The sequence below is a fragment of the Tachypleus tridentatus genome, chromosome 2, assembly GCF_004210375.1.
Source record: "Tachypleus tridentatus isolate NWPU-2018 chromosome 2, ASM421037v1, whole genome shotgun sequence".
Taxonomy (NCBI): Eukaryota; Metazoa; Arthropoda; class Merostomata; order Xiphosura; family Limulidae; genus Tachypleus; species Tachypleus tridentatus.
Genome location: NC_134826.1, coordinates 5,241,543 through 5,253,977, shown reverse-complemented (window position 1 = coordinate 5,253,977; position 12,435 = coordinate 5,241,543). Strand labels below are relative to the sequence as shown.

The following is a 12,435-nucleotide window of genomic DNA, read 5'->3' as shown; positions in this document are numbered from 1 at the left end:
GACACACTCGCTCCAAAATCTAAACTACCACCAGAGGGCTTTTCTGTCAGAACTGTTTGAATAAGAACCGTGGTGAAAATGTTGAATTATTTTTGTCATAATAGAATCATTTTTCACCGTCTATCTATGTGTGTGTGTTTTCTTATAACAAAGCCACTTCGGTCTATCTGCTGAGTTCACCGAGAGGAATCGAACCCCAGATTTTAGCGTTGTAAATCCGTAGACTTGCCGCTGTAATAGCGGGGAACCTTTCTATGTATTTAGCCATTATGGAGAGCATATAGCCTTTTCCGTATGCTGTTGTTCAGGTTCTGAAGGTATACCTGCATTTCGTTACCTTAATACTGTGTGGGATAGTACATCGTATAATTTTACTTCCTCTCTGAAAGCTTTCTTCCCAGGAAAACACCCAGGGTTCGGAACGTGACTGAATTACGTAGTTTTGGTTTTGAAATTAACTCAGGAGGATGAATTGAGAAACATTTGGTTTCTTCCCAAACGTTAATTTCTTGAAAACACGCATGTTTCAGTTAAAATTGCTGTTGTGAAACGTGTATATATAATAAAACACTGGAATATCAACTATACATGTGCGTCTAACTTTGAAATCGAGGTTCCATTTCTATGATGGAGACAGCACGCATGTCACATCGTATGACGTTGCACTAAAAACGAACAAATAATACAGGATTAGTTACATTGTAAAGTCTTCACAAGTGAATGATAACATTGAGTGCTTAACCCTGAACGCAGTTTTTGTTAAGCTTCAATTTATTCACGAAGTTTCAAGTTTTTAAGTTTTATGTGATATCAGTAGTTGGAAACTAATTTTTCTTTAGTAACCATGCAATACTTCTCGTTTCATACATTATTGTGGAACTGTTAATTTCAATAAGCAACTTTATATACATACATACATATATAGTTAAACCTTTCTAAGGTGGAATCACACGGGACCGAGTAAAATTTCCGGCTCAGTGGACATGTACTTCCTTAATTATATATAGTTTGTGAGCGAAACGTTATACTTGCTTGACTCAAGGGAAGTAAAACGTTTGTGAAAAGTTATTGTACTGTTTATGTTATATTAGAATAAGAACAAAAATAGACATTCAATATATACATAAGTACACAAAATCTTAATCAGATTTATTTGAAGAAAATGTCCAATTTCAACTGTTTTGTCTTTTTAATGGGGGCCTGGCATGGCCAAGCGCGTAAGGCGTGCGACATCCGAGGGTCGCGGGTTCGCGCCCGCGTCGAGTCCAACATACTCACCCTCCCAGCCGTGGAGGCGTTATAATGTTACGGTCAATCCCACTATTCGTTGGTAAAAGAGTAGCCCAAGAGTTGGCGGTGGGCGGTGATGACTAGCTGCCTTTCCTCTGGTCTTACACTGCTAAATTAGGGACGGCTAGCACAGATAGCTCTCGTGTAGCTTTGTGCGAAATTCAAACAAACAAACTTTTTAATGGTCTTTCTTATGCGGTTAAAAGAGAACACCAATTCGACAACCTTTTCATGAAGTTTATTTTACCCTTATATTTTTACATGCAATTTGATAGAGTTAATATAACTTAGCACTTGCTATGAAGTAGGACTTTCTATTTCCTCACTATCTTTTCCATTTTGTTCATCTTCTGAATTTCTCACACTGTTACCATCTTGTGATTCTATTATAAATTTTAAATCAATTTCATCAGTTTCTGTTAAAACATTCCTGTCAACGTTCACAGAATCATCTGCATCAATCAGAGTTTGGATTTCACTAGAATCGTCATAATAAACAATTTCTCCACCATTATCAAGAATAAATCCACAGTTTGGGAAGCACTTTGTTACACATTCATCTGTTACTCATTTGATTGAATGACTTAAAAATGCAAATGCATCTAACACGTCAGTTTTCATGGTCATTTCAGATGCTCTCTTACAGTTGTCCATGTTTGTAATAATGTGCTGAAGCATCAGTTTTCTGTATTTCAGTTTTATATACTGTGTAATTCTGTTATCTAGTAACTGTAGAACTGATGTTGTACATGGAGGTAGAAAGACTAAACGAACTTTTGAAAGTTGAACTTTTAGGTGGCAAGTTGTATTATCTAGAAAAAGTAGAATATTCCTTGTTCCATTCTTTTGTTTAATTTAACTGTAAAAATAATGACTGTAGAAAAAATAACAGAACATATTTAACCAAGAGTTACTGTAACAAAATATCTGAAAATTATTAATACTTAAACAAATTATTAATTAAACAGGAAGTTATTAATATTTAAACAAATTATTAATTAAACAAGACGTTATTAATATTTAAACAAATTATTAATTAAACAAGAAGTTATTAATATTTAAACAAATTATTAATTAAACAAGACGTTATTAATATTTAAACAAATTATTAATTAAACAAGAAGTTATTAATATTTAAACAAATTATAAATTAAACAAGACGTTATTAATATTTAAACAAATTATTAATTAAACAAGAAGTTATTAATATTTAAACAAATTATAAATTAAACAAGACGTTATTAATATTTAAACAAATTATTACTTAAACAAGAAATTATTAACATTTAAATAAATTATTAATTAAAGAAGAAGTTATTAATATTTAAACAAATTATTAATTAAACAAGAAGTTATTAATATTTAAACAAATTATTAATTAAATAAGAAATTATTAACATTTAAAAATTATTAATTAAATAAGAAATTATTAATTAAATAAGTTATTAATATTTAATCAAAAACATTGTTTCACCCTTACTCAAGTTCTAATCCTTCTCATTAATAGATGAGTTAGGTGAAAGATAGTTTTCCGTCCGCGTTACGCAGGTACTGCCATATAGAGGACTTTTATAAGAGAAATCTTAAGATAATGCTGCAAAGCTTGATATTTCTGGGTTGTACAGGTTCCCGACCTATGCAGTTTCCGGTTTTAATATATATATATAGGTTAATTCCATCATTGTCAATATATATATGCAAATGATGCGTTTCCTGTGATTTTCTTGTTGCCGTGTTTGTTAAAGAGTTGTAGTGTTTAATATTGTATTGGTATTATGTGTGTTTGTTATTCACTAGCACAGCGATAAATCTTCGGATTTACAACTCTAAAATGAGGGATTCATTCTCCTTGGTGGACACAGCAGATAGCCCGATGTGGTTTTGATATAAAAAATCACACATTTAGTGTATGTCAGTCTATGACGTCGTGTTTGAATGACGTAAACTTTGGCTAACACACAACATACACAATGAATAAAAAACGCTATAAAAAGTTAAAATTAAACTAAAATAAAACTTGCCAAGTCATTAACAGTTGGATAGTATTACGACTGAAGCGACCCCTGAGAAAACTAAAGTTCTTTACAAAGAACACGAAATTACCCTGCTATACATTGAAAGTATCCGGGGATCATTTTGTAATTAACACAATAAAGATATGATACTTAGAACACGAACTGTTTTGATTTGTTTATGAAAATCGTTGAAGGAAATTTGTCTTTTACCAATGAATTTTTAACCCTAAACGAAACGAACTAAAACATTACCTTACTGATAACTGTGTCGTAGTATTTCGATTAATATGTGTGTTTTACTATATCGTTTCGAAGTTGGGCCTACTTTAAAATTTTCAAACTAGAAGAATACAATGTTGTTAGTTTAAGGTATTTTTATATATTTATACGGATAAAATGGCCAGAGAAGTGATACCTATCAAAACAATGCTCAGTCTAGCTAGATAAATTACCCTCAAAAAGAAAGAATAATTACATTCGGAAATATAATGCAGTTATTAAGGTAACAACGTAAATATTATCTATTTATAAACATCGACCCTAAATATACAGCTAAAGAAAAACTCCTCAAATACAATGTATACAATATAATAGGGATGGCTAATATCAATACTTCAAGAACAGTGTAAACAAGATAGTAGGGATGGCTAATACCGATCCTTCAAAACAATGTAAACAATATAGTAGGGATGGCTAATATCAATCCTTCAAAAACAGTGTAAACAAGTTAATAGAGATGACTAATATCAATCCTTGAAAGACATTGTAAACAATATAGTAGGGATGGCTAATATCAATCCTTTAAAAATAGTGTAAACAAGATAGTAGGGATGGCTAATATCAATTCTTCAAAAACAGTGTAAACAAGATAGTAGGGATGGCTACTATCAATCCTTTAAAAACAGTGTAAACAAGATAGTAGGGATGGCTAATATCAATCCTTCAAAACAGTGTAAACAAGTTAATAGAGATGGCTAATATTAATCCTTCAAAAACATTGTAAACAAGTTAATAGAGATGGCTAATATCAATCCTTCAAAAACATTGTAAACAAGATAATAGGGATGGCTAATATCAATTCTTCAAAAACAGTGTAAACAAGATAGTAGGGATGGCTAATATTAATCCTTGAAAGACATTGTAAACAAGTTAATAGAGATGGCTAATATCAATCCTTCAAAAACATTGTAAACAAGATAGTAGGGATGGCTACTATCAATCCTTTAAAAACAGTGTAAACAAGATAGTAGGGATGGCTAATATCAATCCTTCAAAAACAGTGTAAACAAGTTAATAGAGATGGCTAATATCAATCCTTCAAAAACATTGTAAACAAGTTAATAGAGATGGCTAATATCAATCCTTCAAAAACATTGTAAACAAGATAATAGGGATGGCTAATATCAATTCTTCAAAAACAGTGTAAACAAGATAGTAGGGATGGCTAATATTAATCCTTGAAAGACATTGTAAACAAGTTAATAGAGATGGCTAATATCAATCCTTCAAAAACATTGTAAACAAGATAGTAGGGATGGCTAATATCAATCCTTCAAAAACAGTGTAAACAAGATAGTAGGGATGGCTAATATAAATCCTTCAAAACAATGTAAGGAAGATAATTGGGATGGATAATATTAATCTTTCAAAACAATGTAAACAAGACAGTAGAGATAACATTTCTATGAGCCCAACATAACAGTACAGCCACATAGTATAGTTGAATGTTAACAGGAAAACGTAGGATAAAGTAAATTCATTTGTGATTCAACAGTTATATATATATAACCACAAAAACACAGATATGTATGTGTTCCTGCTGTGTGTTAATTTGTGTCTGTGGTACTATGCAGGAAATATTTAAATTTATATACATATGTGTTCCTGCTGTGTGTTAATTTTTGTACTATACAGGAAATATTTAAATTTACTTGTTTTTAATGTTTTCTTTTTCTTGTTTGTTTGCTTGTTTTTTAATTCAGTGTTTCAAACGACATCGGAACATTGTATTTATAATCAAGTTTTAAATACAGTGAGGTTTCAAGTGTAATATTTGTTAATGATTAGTCAATAAGTGTCTGTTATTGATTAGTTATTACATAGATATTTTATAAATGGAAACAACTGTATGGTATTTAAAACTTCCAGTTACCTGTTACGGATATGTTTCAAATACCAGTCGATTAAAAATAAGAGACATCTCCTACATAAGCATCGCTACCGCCTACATGATAGACGACAAAAGTGTTTCAATGCCTTATTTTTTTAATTCATCTTGATATGTTCACTCCTTCCCCTTGGAAATCAGCGGTAATTTTTATAGGTAAAAACCTGGCTTCGTTACCTGTTGTGGCTACCGCGCAGATATCCTATTGTGTAGTTTTGCACTTAACAACAGTCATCACTTTAATGTATATGAACACAGAATTGAGTTTCAAGTTGAAGCAATATGGCCAAGTGGTTATGGCACTTGACTCGTAGTCTAAGGTTACGGGTTTAAATCCCTGTCACACCAAAGATGTTCGTACTTTCAGTCGTAGGGGCGTCTTAATCTGTTGGTCAGTCCTACTGTTCGTTAGTAAAAGAGCAGCCTAAAAGTTGGCCGTGGGTGGTGATAACTAACCGGCTTCCCTCTAGGCTCACATTGGTAAATTAGGGACGGCTATCGCAGATAACCTTCGTGTAGTTTTGCGCGAAATTATAAACAGTTAAGTTATATATTGTAGTCCGTATACGTAGTTCAGAGTTCAAACATTGTTCCGAGCTACTACATATTACTGTGTGAGTTACTACATGGTTTTGTTCTACCATCTGGAGAAGTGTAAATTTACCTAAAATATATTAATGTCTGAAGCTAAGTTGGTGGTTATATATGACAAACTCTGAGACTTAGGAATTACTGTTCCAGTTCTTTTAAAACTGATAGGTAAGTTTTCATACTTTCTCTGATACTTGAGTATTTGTCCCTTATTATACTATTGTTTTTATGTGTTTGTTGTTTTACTTTATCATTAATTGACCAATACCAATATTGTTTCGGTACGTATTAGCTGATTTACTTATTGGTATATTGTTTCTAGCTTTCTCCGCTGTAAAAGTCTTCTAGAAAAGAGGGAACTCAGCAGGATTAGAACCCATGATGCTTAAGCCAACTAAGCTATTATCATCAGAAACTGTCATCCTAGTACCAAATTTTCATTTATTCTGTTATAAAAGATGTAATAAAGTTTAATGTGTTTTTCATTTCTTCTAAAATTGGTGAGGTGTATCCACCATCTTCTCTAACACAGACTTCTATGTATTTTTTAATTTTTCATTCATAACATAAAATTGAGAAATCCTTCTTGACTATTATGCGTTTTATTCTTCTGTATTTATTCTTTCAGTTTCACGAGAGCTAGTGTATTTGATGAGTACGTGAAATACAACAGTGTATATTAACTAATAACCTTTCTGAAACAGACTTCCACCCATCCCACCAACGGTATGTCTCCGGATTTACAACGCTAAAATCAGGGGTTCGATTCCCCTCGGTGGGCTGAGCAGATAGCCCTTTGTGGCTTTGCTATAAGGAAAACACGAAACACACACACCCATCCCATTTTTATTGTAATTATTTTAAAGTTACCGTGAGAGTCTAGAGGGAAAGAAAAAAAACAACAGTGTACGTATTTCCTGCTACGTGGCGCTGTCCTCTTTCATCAAATTGAAGCGTAAGTAGTGAAAGAAAGTAAATACATTCTTTACTGTCACAAGCAAGGACAAGTAGCTTGATTTCTATAGAAGTTCTCTTGAATAAATGGCTCCTTATTTGCATATCGATTATTGTATGTACTAGTGCGCAGCTGACATGACAGAATGATGACTGCTCAATCCGCGTCATTTGGGATCGCCCACCGTGGAATGAAAGGGGTACAGGCACGCCACAAAGCAAAGGGTAGTGGACTGTGACAAAGGAAAAGATATTTTATTGTAACGTAATTTTGTAACATTGCTTCCTGAACCTGATGTATTTAACACACACAAAATCGTTAGCCCTATCCAAGTAGTTTTGAATTTTATGTTCTTATATATATGTGTGTATCCATATAAATTTCGTATTCAAAGTAGAATATTAACTTTATATGATTAGTTAATCTACTTCTCAGCACTTACGAAGCAAAGAGTTAAGAAGATGTTTATTTTCACTTATGTAAAGACTGTGAAATTCTATGCAACGCTTACGCCACCTTTCGGCTATCAACGTCATTAATTATATTAAAAGAAAAGTAATATGTCGGTATTATTAAATGGCTCTGATTACTTGCGACGTTCATTAAAAATACGTACTCGGTGACTTTTTTTCTGGTTTATTTGACTCGTAACTTTAATTCGTTAATTTAATTAAAATATATTTGTCTTGTTGAGTTCGAAAGTTTTGCAAGTTTATTTTGTATGTGGACTGATTTTTGTTTCAATATTACAATATTTCCTTAAGTCTCAGGTACATAAAGATGAATAGTTTGGAAACCGTGCATGTCTTTCAATTTATTCTCTTCCATATTTTTCTTTCATTTATTATATGATGATATATTCTAATCATCAGTCATTACCAAATCAGTTTCAAAGTGATGAGGTTTTGAAAGACCTAGACACATTTAAATTCATATTGTCATCCAGAACTCAAAATATTGAATGTTTTAAAAAAACAAACAAACTAGAAGGTAAACAGATGTGTGTTTGTATGTGTCATACAAACTTAACAAAATTGTTGTTTTTTTATCACAGGGTTGTTGAATAGCACTGTTTACAAATCAACATATAACTGTTAAGTGGCATGTCCAATTTTACATTCCTTTAGTGTGTAATGAACATGGTTGAAGACGATCCACGTCGTATGGATGAAATAAGGAAATATGCAGCTATCTATGGTCGATTTGACTGCAAGAGAAAGCCAGAAAAAACCCCTTACCTTACACGAGGTTTGTTGTGGTCAAATAACTTGTTACCAGAAATGTATTTTTCTTTTTTCTCAGTATCTGTAAGAAAATAGTTAAAATTATTCTAAGTTATCGTTTCAGTAGAGTGTGTTAACTGAAAGATAGCTTACTGTACTACTCAAATAAAACACATACTTAACAAAATATTGAATAGTGTTTACAGCAGAAAGTGAAACACCAAATGATTTAGGTGTTAACTGAAAAACGTTTTATATCAAGGACTCTAATAAAGTGCCAAAGTTTAGAAGGTTTTGTTTGTTTGTACTTAAGCACAAAGCTACACAATATGCTATATGTGCTCTGCCCACCATGGGTGTTGAAACCCAGTTTCTTACAGTGTGAGTCCACAAATATATTGCTGAGGGGAAGTTTAGAAGATATGAATATTCTATGGCATTCACATTACATAAGTTAAAATGTTTGAAATTTGTTTATCAGTTTCTATTTTCAGTACTGAATATACACACTCAGAACACCAAATTTTACAAGCTTTGGTTGCTTGTATGTTACATTAAAAATACTAACTTTTTCAGAAATTTTAAAAGTTGTTCACAGTTTAAACAAACATATTTTATAGTTTGTACTTTTTTATTTTTTACCTAATTCTATGAAATTTTGTAATTTTATATGCTGTCTTACAGTATTGGTAGCTAGTCCAAGTCCTCTTATTAAGGACTTTTACAATAAAGAAAACAGTTTTTAAAGTTTTAACCAGCGGATGTTGAAACTAGGCATTAGTTGTGTTGTACAGTTATTATTGGTATAACATATTTCTTCCATACTTTTGTCAGCTGAGGGTAAAGCCAGGTTTTAAGTTGCATCCACTAGTACTGTTTGTATCAATGATGCGTCAGTCAAAGCTTTAATTGTAGGATATTAGTGGTACAATATTTTCCTAACACCATTTTTTAAAGATAGACATTAGATAGTATTACAGTTACAGAAAAGAAGTTATAATAAACAGCAAGTAATATCCTCATTTTCAAATGTTATGTTTCTGCTAATAACAGACAGCATTTTATGACCAGTAATTTTTTTTCCATATGTGTATTGTACATAAATTGTTTTAAACAGTTTTTGTAACAATAATAAAAGAATACAACTATATCAATGTATCTTCATTAAAGTGACAGTGTGAAGCTGTGTTGGAAACTTACTTGATTGCAAGAGTTTGTGGTTAATGTTTACTGCATAATAGCTTACAGTAATATTTTATTTCATTATTAATGGTTTTCTCTAAGCTAGACTTCAGACATTAGAAATGTACATTAAAAATTGAATTATAAATAAAGGTTAAAGTAGATAATTAATGCCCTTAGCTAAAACACCAACTAACTTTCTGAAGTTGTTCTTTGTAACGATGGATTATAAATCACACATGTGGGACATATAAAAAATTAGTAATAGAAGTATAATACAAAACATATTTAAATATTGTCTTTCCTCTGGATATTCATATTAAGGTAATAAAACAGATATATTCATGTAGGTTTTGCCATAATGCAAATTTGGTAATGAATATTAATGAACTCTGTTCAGAATTTCAAAGCACTTGTTTCTTCTTAGCACTGTTGTAGTAGCAGTGTAAATGTGTAACTCATTAACTAAACATACTAACAGACCTGAGTACAGTGTATGCTTCAGTATTTCATGAAGTCTTAAATAATTAAAACACCTTAGCAGTTAAACATTATTTGGACTAATTATCTATTTTTAATTAGGTATCTGTTAATGAGGCTGCTGCTCAAATCTGTAAACATATACCTTCCCTCCTGACCCGTCGAGATGAACTCTTCCCTCTGGCTCGTCAAGTCGTACGAGACAGCGGCTACCAGTACTCCAAGGGCCATTCCAGGTACTAACTTTCTATGACAGCTAAAGTGTGTGATTCAGAAGTTGAATTAAGAATGTTTGTGTATTTAATTTACTACTTACATTAATTAATGAACTAATACTTCAATATATACAAGTTATTGATGCTGACAAAGGGTGACAACTCTATTAAAATGTTCATAACTTTGTAACATTAAGAATAAAACCACTGCAGTGTAATATATTTAAATATTTTATGTTATTTTGTGTGTTTCATACTGTAACTCATTTATTCAAAACAGTTGCATTCTCAGCTGATTTGGTGAATTTGTAGTTTCATTAATTTGAGTAGAAAACATTTTTGTTTTTGTTAGAGGTTCAGTTAATGATTTTTATTCCACAATCCTGGCTTTAGTTACACTTCCCATGCACAAACAAAATTAGTAAGTTTTCTCCATATGAAATAAAAAGAGATAGAGACATGGATGTTGGTTTGTTTTTATGCTGATAAAAATGAGCCATTACTTTGTTATGTTAGTAGTGGAATAAAAATTAAAGTAAGGAATATATGGTAAAACAATCTGAATTATTTAAAAAACAGGATATTAATCTTTGAAATTTTAATTTTTTCAGACCTTCAGGTTTTATTATCATTAGATTACTATTATATTAAATTAAAATATAGCTGTATCCACCTGTAGTATTCTTTTAGCTTGGGAACTTACACTTTATAAACAAAAATACATTTTATCATTTGTGAGAAGGTTTGGAACTGTAAGTTCTAATTAAGTTATCACTTCATTCAAAAAGTGTCATGATTCGAGATGAGCTTGATGGGTTTTCTACATGGCAGCTAGAACATAATGACCAGTTTGGATGATACTTACAGGTCACAGAGCTATAACAGGTCTTTTGATGAAGAAAATTGCAAACATCCTAGGCTTGACCCAAGCCCTAACAGTGTAACCGACAAAGTTCAACTTGAAGAAAAGAGAAAAAAATGTCAGGTATGGTTCCCAAATTTGATCCTACTGGTGTATCATCAGGTATGGTTCCCAAATTTGATCCTACTGGTGTATCATCAGGTCTGGTTCCCAAATTTGATCCTACTGGTGTATCATCAGGTATGGTCCCCAAATTTGATCCTACTGGTGTATCATCAGGTATGGTTCCCAAATTTGATCCTACTGGTGTATCATCAGGTATGGTTCCCAAATTTGATCCTACAGGTGTATCATCAGGTATGGTTTCCAAATTTGATCCTACTGGTGTATCATCAGGTATGGTCCCCAAATTTGATCCTACTGGTGTATCATCAGGTATGGTTTCCAAATTTGATCCTACTGGTGTATCATCAGGTATGGTTCCCAAATTTGATCCTACAGGTGTATCATCAGGTATGGTTTCCAAATTTGATCGTACTGGTGTATCATCAGGTATGGTTCCCAAATTTGATCCTACCGGTGTATCATCAGGTATGTTTCCCAAATTTGATCCTACCGGTGTATCAAGGTGGAAGGTGTGGAGGTGTGTACTTCTCTTCTGGTTTGTTGAAGCATAGAAATATGTTTTGAATAAGAATTCTAATATTTTATGAATTTCAGGTTTAGGGATTGAGTATGTTTACACGCTTGTAGAAAACATGCTTTCTTATTCAGTTCATTTTCAGTTTTTCCTCTCACTCTAATGGTTCAAACTTTAATTGTGTTTTTGAAAACTTATTTGTTTTACATTCATTAACACAGCTTGCCAGTGCTTTTTATTGTATCTTTCAGTTATATGAGATGAAAATCTGTATGTGTGACCGGAGGCCATTTCTAAGGATAAAAGCTAATAATAATGCCAGTTTAGCTGTGGTAGATACAGTTCCAACTATGGCACACAATTCATATGTTTTGTAATTGCTAACAAGGTCAGATAGTGTGTATAAAGACTTATCTTGTTTTCAGTTGTGAATGGTATTAGTGATTTTTGTACAAAGTTTCTTTTAATATAATTTTTGAATAACTGTTATTAAGAATGAAACTCAAAGGTACAATACCCTTGAATTTTTAAAAAGGTATGTATCTTGACTATATGCAACTTTATATTTTTAAAGTTTATAAAAATTGAAACATTGCAGTAAAAACTGTTGTTGTTTTGTTACTAAGCACAAAGTTACACAAAGGGCTATCTGTGCTCTGACCACCATGGGTATAAGAACCTGGTTTCTAGCAGTATAAGTCCACATACCACTGTGACAGTGTTAGAGAAGTATCAAACTTCAAATCTTTATAACTACTTGTGTAAAAATCATGTGTTCAATTAAAGTGTAGAATACTTATAACAGGTTTTGAAAT

At 31.9% G+C, this 12,435-nt stretch overlaps 1 pseudogene across 1 annotated transcript in view; it reads left to right on the top strand.

Moving 5' to 3' along the window:
* The window catches only part of LOC143237506 (uncharacterized), a 167,795-nt pseudogene that overhangs the window by 138,450 nt on the left and 16,910 nt on the right, over positions 1–12,435 (top strand). Inside the window, exons 8-10 of the transcript XR_013020117.1 lie at positions 8,146–8,266; positions 10,006–10,139; positions 10,986–11,103. The product of XR_013020117.1 is annotated as an uncharacterized LOC143237506 (transcript). The remainder of the gene's footprint in view (positions 1–8,145; positions 8,267–10,005; positions 10,140–10,985; positions 11,104–12,435) is intronic.